General features: G+C 44.5%; 1 protein-coding gene across 7 annotated transcripts in view, besides 1 other annotated feature; it reads right to left on the bottom strand.

Annotated features, from left to right (window-relative positions):
- Positions 1-14,449, bottom strand: part of Frmd4a (FERM domain containing 4A) — a 596,394-nt gene that overhangs the window by 253,217 nt on the left and 328,728 nt on the right. The gene's annotated exons all lie outside the window — the stretch shown is intronic.
- Positions 11,474-12,489: an enhancer, noted in NCBI's record as "VISTA enhancer mm419". NCBI's record gives its function as "enhancer in: forebrain[6/12]" and the evidence as "EXISTENCE:transgenic organism evidence [ECO:0001131][PMID:17130149]".

Here is a 14,449-nt window from a genome sequence, read left to right as displayed (position 1 = left end):
ATATGGCAGCTACTTTGAGAACAACAGTGTCATGATAGGTCTTACTCATTTGGATCCTTTAAACCAGCTATTTGTGATAATCTTCATTGTCAACTTGGTTGGACGGAGAGACATGAGATATAGTATCAACGCACATGTCCTTGGCAATTCCAGAGACTTAAGAAAGAGGGGAACATTTTCCCTGGAAGTGGATGGCACCACCACAGCTATCAGGGTCCAAGATAAAACAAAACAGGAACATGGAGGAATCACCTAGGGTGTATTTTACTCTCCCTGCCTCCCAGCTACTGTGAAGTGAGCAATTCTGCTCTTACACCCTCTGCCATGATGCCTTGCTTCACCTGTTCTAGAGATAATGAAAGCAGCCAACCACAAATGGATATCCGCAAAACCATGAACGTAAAGAAATCTTTCCTCTTTTGAAATAATTTCTCATGGACATTTGTCACAACACAAAGCACACAGACCTTTGTCTGCCTTTGTCTTCTGGAAGATTATAGCTTGTAAGAGCTACTTAGAGTTTGCTACTCCAAACTTGCCTCGAACTCTGGGCCAAGGTGGTTGAGCATGGCAGTAAGTGCACAGCTGGTCAGAGGGCAGGTTGGGACCAGTCATCTACTCATGATCAAGAAGGAAGCAGGATGGGAGAATTCTAAGGGACTCTCAAGAAAGATGGGGAAGAATCAGGCAGAAGATGCTAAACAAGCTAATCTGGGGGCTTCTCTGCTGCCGAGAAATCAAGCACCTAGAATCATAATTAGATTTAATTTCTTAGGAGGAAGGTGGCCAGAGCCACCTAAGGATCTATGGGGAGGAGTGAAGATACCTTCTTTTGCTGTGTAGTAGGATCAGTTTCCCTTTGGCCTAATACAGCACTGTCTTTAGAAGGCATTCATTAGATTGATACACATGGTACACACATGACCATGGCTACAATGCCTGGGGTTTTCCAGAATGGTAGTTCCTGCTCCCTTCCTTACATGGCCTCTGGAGACCTCACTGACAGTTCAAGGCATCATGGGCCCGAGACAGAACAGAACAGAAGGTCACGGGGAACAATAGGGATAAGGAAGGAGCTACAGGGGCTGTTTGTGTAGGTGCTTCTGGGGAGCGTTGTCAGCATGGATGGGTGCCCGGATCCCAGCAACCACTGAGCCTGCTGTTCCAGGTAGTAAGTTTTCATGATGGCCTCTTTGTCCTACTATGGTAGGTCACTCACTCAGAGAACTGCTCTGAGACAGGGTAAATGAGTCAGAAAGTTTCTGATTCAGCTGCAATGAAACTGGGGAAGGCTCATTAGAGGCAATAAGGAGCTGTCCCTCCACGTCTCAAATGTCTTGACTTCTCTAGTACGGCTCCCCACCGCGGAGGCCCCTGCACTTTTCATGGGGAGCATAAAGTAGAGCCACTGAAGACAAACAGGAGGAGCAAAAGAAGCCTTCTCCCAGGAGTCCATCTTGAAGGTATCCGCCAGTGACTACCAACTAAAGCTTTGCCAAGGGCAGGGAGAGCGTCAGTGGCCCTGAGCCCGTGTAGATTAGAACAGTGACAGGGCATCACGGCTTGCCTATTCTTAGATTAGGATGCTCAGGCAAGGCAGACATTACAAACCAGCCTCTTAAAACTTGTTTTAAAGGGGCTGGAGAGATGGCTCAGAGGGTAAAAGCACTGACTGCTCTTCCAAAGGTCATGAGTTCAAATCCCAGCAACCACATGGCTCACAACCATCCTTAATAAGATCTGATGCCCTCTTCTGGTGTGTCTGAAGACAGCTACAGTGTACTTAGATATAATAATAAAATAAATCTTTTTTTTTTTTTAAACTTGTTTTAAAATAGAATTCTCAACTTCATGTGAACACAGAAACTCTTCTCCCGGATGGCAAAGGTTTACCAAAGAAAACCTATGTGCAGGCTGGGGAGACGGCTCAGTGAGTAAGAGCATTTCAGGCACAAGCGTAAGGACCTAAGTTGGAACCTCTAGCACCTATGCAAGAAGTCTGGCATGGTTGTAAGGCCCTATTCCTGGAGCTGAAGTGAGGTAGAAACATGAGGATCACCAGGGTGTGTTGGTCGCCAGCCTCAGCAAAAACCAGTGAGCTCCAGATTCAGTGAGAGACCCCTGTCTCAAACGAACAAAGCAGAGTGATAGAGGAAGGAAGACACGTGACATTCTCCTCAGGCTCCTGCGCACATGCGCACACCTTCAGACTTTAAAAAGACATATTGTCCGATTTACTATTTTTTAAAAAAGGGAAACAAGGTATGTGGTATGGTTGTTTATGTAATAAAATCTCTGATTTTGTAAGGTTACATGTGGTATATATTCATGTGTGTGTATGTATGTATGCATGTATAATGAATTTTAAGCTGTAGTTTAGTTATTCTAAAAGTATAACTGTGAGTAGTACTTTTCACTCTCTCCTACAGCAAAGGTCTAGGGCAATGACACAGAATCCAGATAGAACTTTTGCTAAAAATAAACCCAAATAAAATATGCTCTCTTTGTAACATTAAAGCAAAGGGCTTTGCTTAGAAAGTTCCATCTCACACCCAGGGATCCATCCCATAATCAGCCTCCAAACGCTGATACCATTGCATACACTAGCAAGATTTTGCTGAAAGGACCCTCTTATAGCTGTCTCTTGTAAGGCTATGCCCGTGCCTGGCAATCACAGAAGTGGATGCTCACAGTCAGCTATTGGATGGATCACAGGGCCCCCAATGGAGGAGCTAGAGAAAGTACCCAAGGAGCTGAAGGGGTCTGCAACCCTATAGGTGGAACAACAGTATGAACTAACCAGTACCCCAAGAGCTCTTGGCTCTAGCTGCATATGCAGCAGAAGATGGCCTAGTCAACTATCAGTGGAAAGAGAGACCCATTGGACTTACAAACTTTATATGCCTTAGTACAGGGGAATGCCAGGGCCAAGAAGTGGGAGTGGGGGGAAGGGGAGTGGGGGGGAGAGAGTATGGGGGACTTTTGGGGTAGCATTTGAAATGTAAATGAAGAAAATACCTAATTAAAATATATATATATATATATATATATATATATATATATATACATGTAATATATATATACATATATAGGAAGAAAGAAAGAAAGAAAGAAAGAAAGAAAGAAAGAAAATTCCATCTCCTCAGCAAACACTGGTGATGCTGTTGGCCTGGCCCTTGTCCTGGAGCAGTTGGCCCAGGTCAAGCTGAGCCATGTTTATGCTGTGTCACTAGAGCAGAATTTACACAGGTTTGATTCCAGCATCTAGTCAGTTACATTGGCCCCATTGCTGGTACCAGTCAGGGCAACCAAGGTACAACAAGGAAACAGATTGATGCTAGGGGGGCATGAAGCCAAGCAGACTAATGCCAACCCTAGGATAATGGATACCAGGAGAGAAGAAAGAAATTTCTTTCATGGGTATGATGAAAACAGTCAAGCTCACGTCTTGAATATTTTCTCCCCAGTAAAATTTTTATCTGGTACCTTAGATTGAGGCTGAGTCTCCTTATGAACATGAGTCCAGCTGCTTGGTTTGGCCCTGTAAGTTTTCAAAATGCTATAGTGAAGTTTTAATGCATTCCTTTCTTCCCGTTCTCTCCTACAGTCCTGGGGAAGGAGCTTCGAGCTAGAATGCTATCAAACCCTTTATGAAACTTTTGGGGCTAATTACTCTTGCTGCAAGCCTTGGGATGTTTTCCCCCTCACTTTTTTCCCATTTTAATGCAACACAGTTCAAATCTCATAAATGCTTAAATATGTAGTCATAAAACTTAAGGTGTCTCATGGGCACCACAGTCTACAAATCTGCCAGGCGGGGTTCTGTAGAGGCTCACAGTTGAGCCAGTTCCTGCCTGAGAACAGTCCGTTCTATGAGCGGGGCTGAGAGACTTCACGTGCTCTCTGAGAGAAAGCAACTAACACAGCTCATTTCATTATGTGGCCAGGGTCACTGCTGGAAATCTTGTCACCTCTTCCAGAAGGAGGATGGGAGAGAGAGAGAGGGAGAGAGAGAGAGAGAGAGAGAGAGAGAGAGAGAGAGAGAGAGAGAGAGAGAGAGAATGAAGGTGTTGTATACTTGGTTGGTTCTCCCTTCTTATCAGGTTAAGCCAGTGACTTACCCTTCATTTCCTTACTTTTTGTTCTAGACTTCCAGGAAGAAGCCAGCCCTGGTCAGAGGTGGAAGCCACCACCTCACCTTCATCTGGCTGGAAACAAGGTCATAAAATGGAGCCTGAGCATTAAACACAGGCAGGCCCTTAGCATTCGCCTTCATGGATGCACCACCAGATGATGAGGTACGTGAGGAATTCCTTTGGAACCCCATAACTATGAGTTGGGATTTTTAAAAAGTATAAAGAAAGTGACCCCATTTGCTTCCAACTTGACCCTGCCTCAGTATGCTGAGTGACAACCAGAAAATTCAAGCACAGGTAGATGTCTCAGAGACCCAAGAGCCGGAAGAATGCACTCAGTGGAACTTTCTAGGCCCGATCCTAAGTACAAGAGTCCTTGCTGGTGAGTGGAAAGCAGAGCTGCAACCAGTAAGCTGAGATGTGATAACTTCCCAGAAGCCTTATCTCTGCCTCCACTATCTTGTCAGCAAGTCAGGGAGTGCTGGAGAGTCCTGGAGAGAAGACAGTATGCTCTTATCCTAGGAAGCATTTCGGGTTCGCCTGGGCAGTTGTCAAAGGTTTGTTTCCCAGAGTCATGTGCGGTAACTTTGATTAACTGGACATATTCCACCCTGTGATGTTGGTCACCCTACAAGCTCTGATGGATGGCTACTAGCTGACTTTATAGTGGTCTTTTGCCATGGGAACATAATCAAGTTGAGATTTAGCTGTGTCTTTTTGTTCACTTATCTTTCCTCTAACTTCTTTTCCTTTACTAGCCTTTTCACCAAAATTGTCAACTATTTAATGAGTTAACAATCAACATGGATCTCTACATTTGTCATAGAAGAAGTGACAAAGTATGGTGTGCACTAAATGAGGGGAGACAGACACTCAAGCAAATTAGCCAGACAGTCATTTATTCACTCACTCATTCATTCAATCACTCACTTGATAATCCACTGATTCTGTCAGTCTCTCTATAGTATAGTATAGTATAGTATAGTATAGTGTAGTGTAGTGTAGTGTAGTGTAGTGTAGTGTAGTGTAGTGTAGTGGACTTGTACTGTGTTGGAAATGAAACATGGCCCTCCTTCATGGGCCCTGTGAGGCTGAAGCTAGCTAGACAAATGATTGCAAGCAAGCTGAGTGCCCACATGAGGAAGCTTGGAAGGTTTCAGAAATGCCTCAGGACCTCAGAAGAGATCACTATGAGCTGTGCAGGGGTTCAGCAGCTGCCTTTAAATCAGGGTAAGCCTCTACAGACGGGTAGGAAAATCCCCCAGGCATGGGAAAGGAAGGACCACATTAGCCCTTCCACACCAGGCTTTGGCAACTCCAGGACTAAAAGCAGAGCTGAGAGTGTGCCAAGGGCTTGGAGAATGGAAAGCAAAAGATGGAAGTGGACAGAGGCCAGAAGACAGTTATGATGCTGGAAATGACAGTCCTGGCCATGAGCTCTTCTGTACATCTGCTCTTCCATACTGTCATTGTCTATAGCTGAACAAAGGACACAGAGGTCTTCTAATGGCCCACATGTCACATGCCTGAAATTGTCACTCTGGAGAGGGCAGGTGGATTCCAGAGCCCACTTACTAGAAACCAGTGTACCAGAGTGAGCTGGGAAGGTCTGAGCTGACTAATATCTGTGGTTTATGTTAAGCCTAGAGGATGCTGGAAAGGTTGGATTTAGCCTTCATTAACAGCCCCCAACACACAAGGGGGGAGGACTAACATCGTAGACGATGCTGAAGTTTCCATTTCCACACAGAAATGAGCCTCAGAGTCGCAGCATCTCGGGCTGTACCTCACATTGCTGATGTTAGCATGTCTCAATCCAGAACAGCACAGACATAGAATTCCTTCTATTAGGTCCTGGGCCCCTGTGAGGGTGTTTTTAATGGCATCTTTCTGGGCATCTATTGTCTATGTCAACAAGGGTCAACGTGAAAAACTACATTGGCCTTTACAAATACTCAGGCCTGTGCCTGTCCATGCTCACAGACTAGCAGAACAAGCGAGGGAGTGAGCGAGTGAGCGAGAGAGAGAGAGAGAGAGAGAGAGAGAGAGAGAGAGAGAGATCTCCAGAATTTTCTATGCTATCATGGGACCCAAATATGGTTCCCATAGCATGACTTTGTAATAAACAAATGTTGTATAATTATGCTGCTGAAATACTGCCTTCAGTCAGGTGAGATGGCTCAGAGAATGAAGAGACTTGCTTCATGAGAACTTGAGTTTAATCCCTGGGACCCACACAAGGGAAGGAGATAAGCAACCCCTGTAAATTGTCCTATGACCTCCACACAGATTCTGTGATTTGCTTATACATGTACATGGTTGCATGTACACGTGCATGGTTGCATGCACACACAGGTATATGCATAGTAAGGGAATTCATGAAAACTTTTAAAAGTAGCGCTTTCAAACCTATTTTCCAACTTAGTTGATCATATGATTGTATTAATAAAGGCTTTTCCGTTCAGGCATTTGGATCATCAGGAGCCATTAAAGCTTTCTATATCTTAGAAGACAAATTACATGTCCAACATGACAAGAGACTAAAGATGAGGACAAGGAGACAAGCTCGGAGGAGTTGGGAGTGGCAGTCAGGCAGCTCAAAATTCTGAGATGGCCAAGGGATGTGGAGAGGGTAGGCAGTGGAACCCCTGGGAAGGTGCCAGCCAGGCTGGGGAGGGCAAGGGAAGAGAGAGGGAGGAATCGAACAATTGATCAGATCATTGAAATGTCAGTATGACATTTGCAATAGATGTCCAAACTCCCCTGGAGTGTGGCTGTTTGTTGGCTCTTAGGAATAGAAATGTGCTCATGTTCAGCACTTGTTGAATATTTTATCAAATGAATACAATTCAAAACACGCCATAGGACGGTATTGGATGCTGATATAATCATTTTTCAAGTCTATTTTGCTTTTCAAATTGATGCACTCAATAAAACCATGTCTGCTCTGAGTGCCCAGAACAATGAGGTTGTTGACCTTCTGGGGGAATTTGAGAAACCATTGGCATGTTCTAGTGAGAAAACGAGACAGAGAAAATGGGAGATGTATCTGCTTGCATTTGGTAAAACCTCACTTTTTCAGAGTGGCTTACTGCATGGCAATTTAGTTCATGTGGGAATCAGTCCACTATGTCAAGTTGAGTTTCCACTATGTTTGCATCCCCCTCCCACCCGCCCTGCAACTTGAGACATACAGCACTAATCTTTGGAGCTTGTGTCTAGAGCCAGACCTAATCAAAGGAAACTCTTGTAATATTTCATTTTTGTGGCTCTGTACAATTAAGATAAGAGCTACTTATTACCGAGAATTTTCAAAGCTTTGAGCTTAAATAAGCAAGTTTTTCAGGCTTGATGGCTTCCAAAACAATGCAACGTTAACCTTATCACAGTTTGTAAATCATTCTTCTGTGAGAAGGATCCTGTTATAGTTCCCATCTGGGGAGTTCCATCAAGGCCTATGTTCAAGACATGATACCCAGGGCTATGCTGTTGGGAATGGGAGAAACTTGGTCAGGAGAGGCTCATGGAAATCTTTAGGCCATGGTGGGAGGGGATGGTGCCCTTGAAGGAGCCGGTGCTGCCCCAGTCAGTCTTTTTGTTTCTTTGCTTCCTGGACACAATGTAAGTGACATTGCTCTTTCAGAAGCTTGCCATATGATGCTCTGCTTTGCTGCCAGCCTGAAGCAATAGGGGCAACCATCATGGACCAATCCCAAATGGTGAGCCCAAGTAAATCTTTCTGCTCTGTAAGCTGATTACCTCCAGCACTGTTAGAGGTCCATGATGCTGACTAACATAGATGCCAAAGTTCAGACTCCCATGGAATCTAGGCTGCAGAAACTTTCAAGCAGATACTTCAGCCTGGCCTTTCCATCTCCAGACTGAATCCTAAACTGTGGGGCACTCTCAGCATCTTGTCTCAGAAGCTATGGGCATGAGAAGCAGCCACTCACATCTGTGAATTTCACTCTTTGGAATGCATGAAGTCATGTGCATGTCATCAATAGTCAACACTTCTTGTGACAGATCACAGCGGCTCAGGAAAATATTTCTTTAATTAGTGGCGTCACCAACTTCATAATGTAGGGACTATTTCCCCAAGAAAGTCTTCAAGTTAATTCAGCCTGTGTTAAGAATTCTCCTCTGGCCACAGCTGGCCCCATGGAGATGACAAACATGCACAGGCCCTAAAACCCTTCCCAGATGACTGGCTTTAGGAGATGCTGAACTCTCCGACTGGTGAGGGGGCAGGGAAACATGGGACTCTTGTCTTAGCTATGGTGACCAAATGTTACTGATCATTTTTTGTGCTGTTATTTACAGCATTGACTCCAGGGCTGGCTTTAACTTGGGAAAGTGTTGGTCTTCACACAGTTTTTCTACTCGATTCTGTGCCTTTCACTGAAGTGTAACACATTTACTACAGCAGTGATTAGTGCTGTATAGGTTAGAAAACAAGGCAGACCTGACTTGCTCTCATTCAAAGTATCTGTAGCAGAGGAGGAAAAAGCTGCGATATAAATAAAGGCACTCTAGGCAGAAGGTGCCAAGGGATGAAAGTAGGCATGCTCACCCTCTCCTGGAAGACCTGCCCTGTGGAAGGCTTCCCACCCTTCCGCAGCTTAGCACACTTCCTCCCTGCCTAGTGTCTTCCCCCTCTCTTATTGCAGCTGGCCTCTGTTTGTTTCTGCTTCGGGGCTTCTGGACCTGCTCTCTTCCTCCTCTTTCTTTTTTCTTTATAATCAATCAATCATTCAATCAATTAATTAATTTTACCTTCTTTTGTATACGTCCTTGTGCCTTCTTTCCTCCCTTAGAACTTTGGGCGATAGGGAAATAGCTGGGTCAGTAAAGCGGCAAGCATGAGAATCTGACTGACCCTAGGATCCATGTTCACAAGAGGTGGCTTGGTGGCACAGGAGGAGACTGAGGCAGGCAGACCTTTGGGATTCCTTGTCAAGTCAGCCTAGAGTACTTGGGGATTTCCACACCAGGGGCAAACAACGTCCAAGGGGGGAAATGATCAATGGTACCTGAGCAACATCACTCAATTTCCCTCCGGTCTCCACACATATGTGCAAACACATCCATGCACACCGCATACATAGAACTTGCCATGCTATTTTTTCAGCATCTGGATTTCAGCAACAGCGTCATTATGTCTGACAGTCCCTTTCTGACAGGTGTACCTTGTTGACCCGTTTACTTAGTTAGCATCCTGTTTGTCAAACAGAATGTAAGCCTCCCTTGTATTTGTCAGCCATGGGCAAACTAGACCAAGAATAGAATGGAGTTCAAACACGGAGATTCTAAGTGCGAACAGAGGGGGGAGAATAAGAGGAGGAGTGACCTTTGGATCTATCCCTAGATGAGGTGGAGAGCCAAAGGGATCAATATTGGAACCCAAAAGACTCAGAGAAGAAGAAGAGCGGGCACAATGACACAGGAGGCTGGGTGCCAAGGGACCTGAGCACTTCCCCTAGGAAAGGTGGTCAAGCCCAGAAATCCTGAGGTAGGCAAATCACCATGGGTGTGATAGATGAATGGTTCTTGGTGAATACTGAGGGAAGCGGGCCCAGAGACCAAGAGCATGAAGGTTTGAGGAGTAGGTGGCGAGCGTGTGGGGCCCTGAGGAAGAAACTCACAGATGCTTAATAAGAAGGGAACAAGTGTGCTTGCATTTCTCATCCCTGGGACAAAACATCTGACATATACAACTTATGGGAATGATAGTTTATCTTAGCTCACAGTTTCATGGATGTAGGGTGTGGCAGCTAGGCCCCTCTGCCTTTATTGCTCGATCTGGAACTTTACTAACTGCTCTCCCCTCCCCCAGTAACCCACTTCTTTCAGTTAGGATTCACCTCCCAGCATAGCATCCTCATCTGGGACACCGGGAGCTGGTAAGGAACATCTCACATCTAAATCTGAACAATGTCTTATCTTGGAGAAAGAACGTAGCAAGTCAAGAGGATGCTCTCAGTTTAGGACCTGTGAGAAGATGTGAGTTTGAGTGAAGACTCGGAGGAAAACCACAAAGGCTTTGAAGATGAATGGAGAGGATAGTAGATAAAAAAAAGTCACTGAAAGAGAAGGGCACTTGGGGCTGCGGAGAACAAGTGAAGGTAGTCATTCAACCTTGCTTGCAAGGGGGACATCCTGACTGATGATGAAATTGTTAAGGGTGATTAGGACTTATGGGCTGAGAGTTTATGGAGAAGTGAAGCTAAAACCATCAGTTTTCCTTGCATCTTTAGGTTTGAAATCTTGTTAAATATCAATATATGTAACTTAAAGGCCCTCAGGACCATTAGACAACCCACCCATTTTATAGTCTGTAGTGATACGAAGGTCAATTGCTCTCCGCCTTAGTTTTTGAGACAGGGTCTCTCCTTGAACCTGGTACTCATTGGTTAGACTGATCCACTAGCTGTGTGGTAGAGCTCTGAGATTCATATGATAAATGAACAAATGAATGGGTAAATGAATAAAAAAGAGAATGACAAATAAGTATAGAAATACATTTTTTTAAAGGAGAAAAATGTCTTAAATTAGGAAGTGGCTTGTTTTAGAGCTATATAAACCTGTATAATTTAATATCTCCAGGATGAGGCAAGTGTGACTTTTTTTCTCTCACAATGTGTATTCCTTGAAATGTTTTTGTTTTTTAAGTTTTCAAGTCTCATGGTCAAATATAAATAAATAAAAGGGAAACCCAGGCACACAAACACATATATACAATCTCCAGACACACACACACACACACACACACACACACACACACACACACACACACACACACTGAATGATCCAGCAATGAATGTCAGGCAGACAAGTCAAGACCAGAAAGTAGACCATTTACAATCAGAATTTCTCATTATGCTTAGTGGCTCCTATTATCAAAGTGCTAGGTAAGAGAAACAAGGCAAGAAGCCCTCAGGACCATTAGACAACTCACCTGTTTTATAGTCTGTAGGGATACTCAGATCAATTGCTCTCCACCTTAGTTTTTGAGACAGGGTCTCTCCTTGAACCTGGTACTCACTGATTGGTTAGACTGATCCACTAGCAAGCTCCACGGATCATTCTGTTTTTATTTCTCTATCACTGAGATTGTAGAAGTGCAACCAGCTCTTAGACAGATGCAAGAGATCCAAACTCAGGTCCTTGTGAATGTGCAGCACTGTATGGATTGAGCCATCTCCCCATCTGCTGTTGGCTACCTTTTGTGACTTTAGGGATTAACAACAAATGTAGTCCTAGAGTTTTATCACAGATACACAAGCTTGAAGAATAATATCTCCATCCTTTCTGAATGCCCATTTTCATGGTTGGGTCTTCATACCAACCCAGTTAATGCTTATACTGTGCCTTTAATTGTTGATGTCTTAGATTATATGTAGGCTAGAAAGAGCAGGATGCCATTTTTAAAAGCAATTTAAATTTCCTTCTAATAAAGGACTTTTATTTCAATTCTTTTACCCATGGACACAATTTTCTTTTTTAGACAGGTGCCATTTTTCAAATGTCACAGGAACAGAGCAAATCATGAATCATTCTCAATGGCACAAGAGAAAGTTATCATCTGACTTGATTTTCATGACTGTACCCTTGAATGCATTTTGGGTAGGTGACCCACTGTCCTCCTGCCCCAAGTTAGTCAAGGACAGATATACTGTGGAGGAACTGGTAGCTGCTGGGGTTGACAATGTCACCCAGATGGAGAAGGTTCCCTTTGACTCTAGACGCCTTCACTGGGCTGATGAACCAAGACAGTGCCCTGCAGGCTTTCTGCATGGGGCAAGAAACTATTCCTTGAAGTTAGGACTTCAGTTCCCTCCATAATTGAAAGCACATTGCAGTACCATTGATGGTGCGGGATAGCAGGTTTATTTGCCAGTGTGGAGCCAGTGCCCTGCTGGGGTCTTTTCTGTTTTGGAATTTCTAGCATATTATAGGCCCTACAGAGAAGCTGTTTTCCATATGTAGAGGTACCCACCCTTTCAGAAAGGCACAGAGTAAGGAGGAGGGACGGTGGCTGCTGGGAGGAGGACATTGATGCTTGACACAAGGCAGCACTCTCGAAGAACACGCCTGTCTTCCTGCCCCTGCACCATGTGCTTCCGAGTTGGTGATGCAAGTAAAAACTGTCCAGGTGGTTTTTATTTTAACTCCTTTCAAATGCATCTCAGTGTCTGCTGCCAAGAACCTGAGAAGGAAGGCAGGATTCCCAGGGGTGTTTCCAAGATGAATAAAGGGTCAATAAGGAAACAACCACCCTTTATTGAGGATACTAGGAGCGTTGCAAGATGCACCCAGTACTTTACATAGGTAAATTGAACGCAGAATGATCCTATATGAAATTGATTGTGACCCCAACGTTCCAGGAAATAAAACCGAAGATCAATACAACCAATCAGCTTGCTGGATTCATGCAGCAGGTAAATGGTGGGCGTGGGACCTGGACCCATATCATTCAGAAGCCATCTTTGCCAAAAAGCATTGATTCCCTGTGTGGGCACACAAGGTAAGTAGCAACAAGATGGAGGAGGCCTGATGTCTCTGCTTTCAGTTTGCATCTGTCTCTGTCACACACTCTTGTTTGACTCTGCCTTATCTAATCAGTGTCTATCTGGTTAAGCTTGCTTGTTCCTCCCTCTTCGAAGAAGGCAGAGATAAATTACTGTCCTAAATCTGCAGTCACCTTGGTTTCCAGGAACAGCAATATCTCCAACGTCAGAGCCCACCCAGCCCAATAGTTATCTGCAGTGGCAAGGCTACACTCTGGAGGAACTCCTCTTGTAAAACCCAGGCTTGTCCCCTGTCCCACTGATAGCCATAATAACGTCTTAACTAGAGCTGAGCTGGGACAATGGTCTTTGGTCACCCTTTGACAGGCCTGTTTAATTATATAAACCTGTACTCTTCTCCAATTCTTCTTGTAGTTAGGCCTACATCTCACACTAATGCTTTAAAAGTGAACTGGCATTCACTGGAGCCCTGGAACTGCTCCTACTCCTAAAACTGATGACATCTCACGTCTCTGCTTTCTATGACTGTGTCTCTTTCACTGGTGAGTTGGGATAGTGGCTGAACTTAGCCTATAGGGGCTACGGAATCTGAGCCTTTTGCCCTAAAAGTCCCCTTATAGCCATCAACCTGACATTAAACTCACCAGAGCTTGTCTTTGGGACTCATGATAGAAAAAAAAAATACAGCTGTAGTTCATGGTCTTCTATTTTTCCCAGCAGTATAACACATCACTAACTGAGCAGAAGATTCCCCAGTGAGTTTTAAGAGCCAAAGAACAGGCTTGAATTTTTGAGCAGGATTAAGAGTTTGTGGAACAGCAGGAGGTGGGCTGAGAAACAGAACACAGGCTGGAAAGGGGGCTTTGAACACTTTCAGAAATGGAGATTCATTCCCAATGTGCTCTACATTTAATTCTAACCACCCCCTGGTTCCCTATGTGGACATTTCCTTGGGCCTGAGACCTGAGTCTCTGCTTATCTAGAACATTCTTGTTAAACTACTGGCTTAGGGAGTCTTAAAAGGAGTCAGTTGGCTGTGAAACACTGGGTCATGCAAAAACCGGTTAAGGGCAAGAACAACTCTTTCTTATCCCAGCAGATGACTTGAAGGACAGAACAGAAGTGTGTGTGTGTGTGTGTGTGTGTGTGTGTGTGTGTGTGTGAGAGAGAGAGAGAGAGAGAGAGAGAGAGAGAGAGAGATCTGTATGTGTGTATGTGTGTGTGCAGGTTTGATGGAGATGTCTGTATACTTCCTCCCTGCTGCTATCTTTTGAATCAGCCGTCTCCTTTTTGGCTACTACTTTAAGTGCACACAGTGCACAATGTATAAAGTGTGAACACTGCTTCCCCAGGAAAGCAGTGTCTTAGGATTTAGAATCCAGCTGGGAACTGAGAACCTTTGGTGTTATGTCTGCTTGCAATATTAATTCATAGAGTTGGTGAAATCCAGCCTTTTTCTGCCTTCTTTCCCAACCACGTCTGCTGTTGCTTTGTTTTTCTGTTTGATTTCTGTTGTTATTGTTGTGCTGGGGGTGTGTCTAGAGCCTTGTGCACACTAAGCAAGTGCTTCACCACTAAGGCACATCCCAAGCATCCTCTTGTCCTCATTGTCTTCATTTCCTTCTGTGCCTTTGCATCTTCCTGCCCTCCCCCAACGCCCCTTCTGCCGCTCTCCGTAAGCCCCTTAGAAGGTCGGTTGTGTAGTGTAACCATGAACGCTGTGTTTAATTTCCATGTTCTCTTCTTGCATGCACTGCTTTTCCTGTTTAGACATCCTCCCCT

Source organism: Mus musculus, chromosome 2 (assembly GCF_000001635.26).
Source record: "Mus musculus strain C57BL/6J chromosome 2, GRCm38.p6 C57BL/6J".
NCBI classification, from domain to species: Eukaryota; Metazoa; Chordata; class Mammalia; order Rodentia; family Muridae; genus Mus; species Mus musculus.
This window is presented reverse-complemented; position numbering and strand designations above follow the sequence as displayed.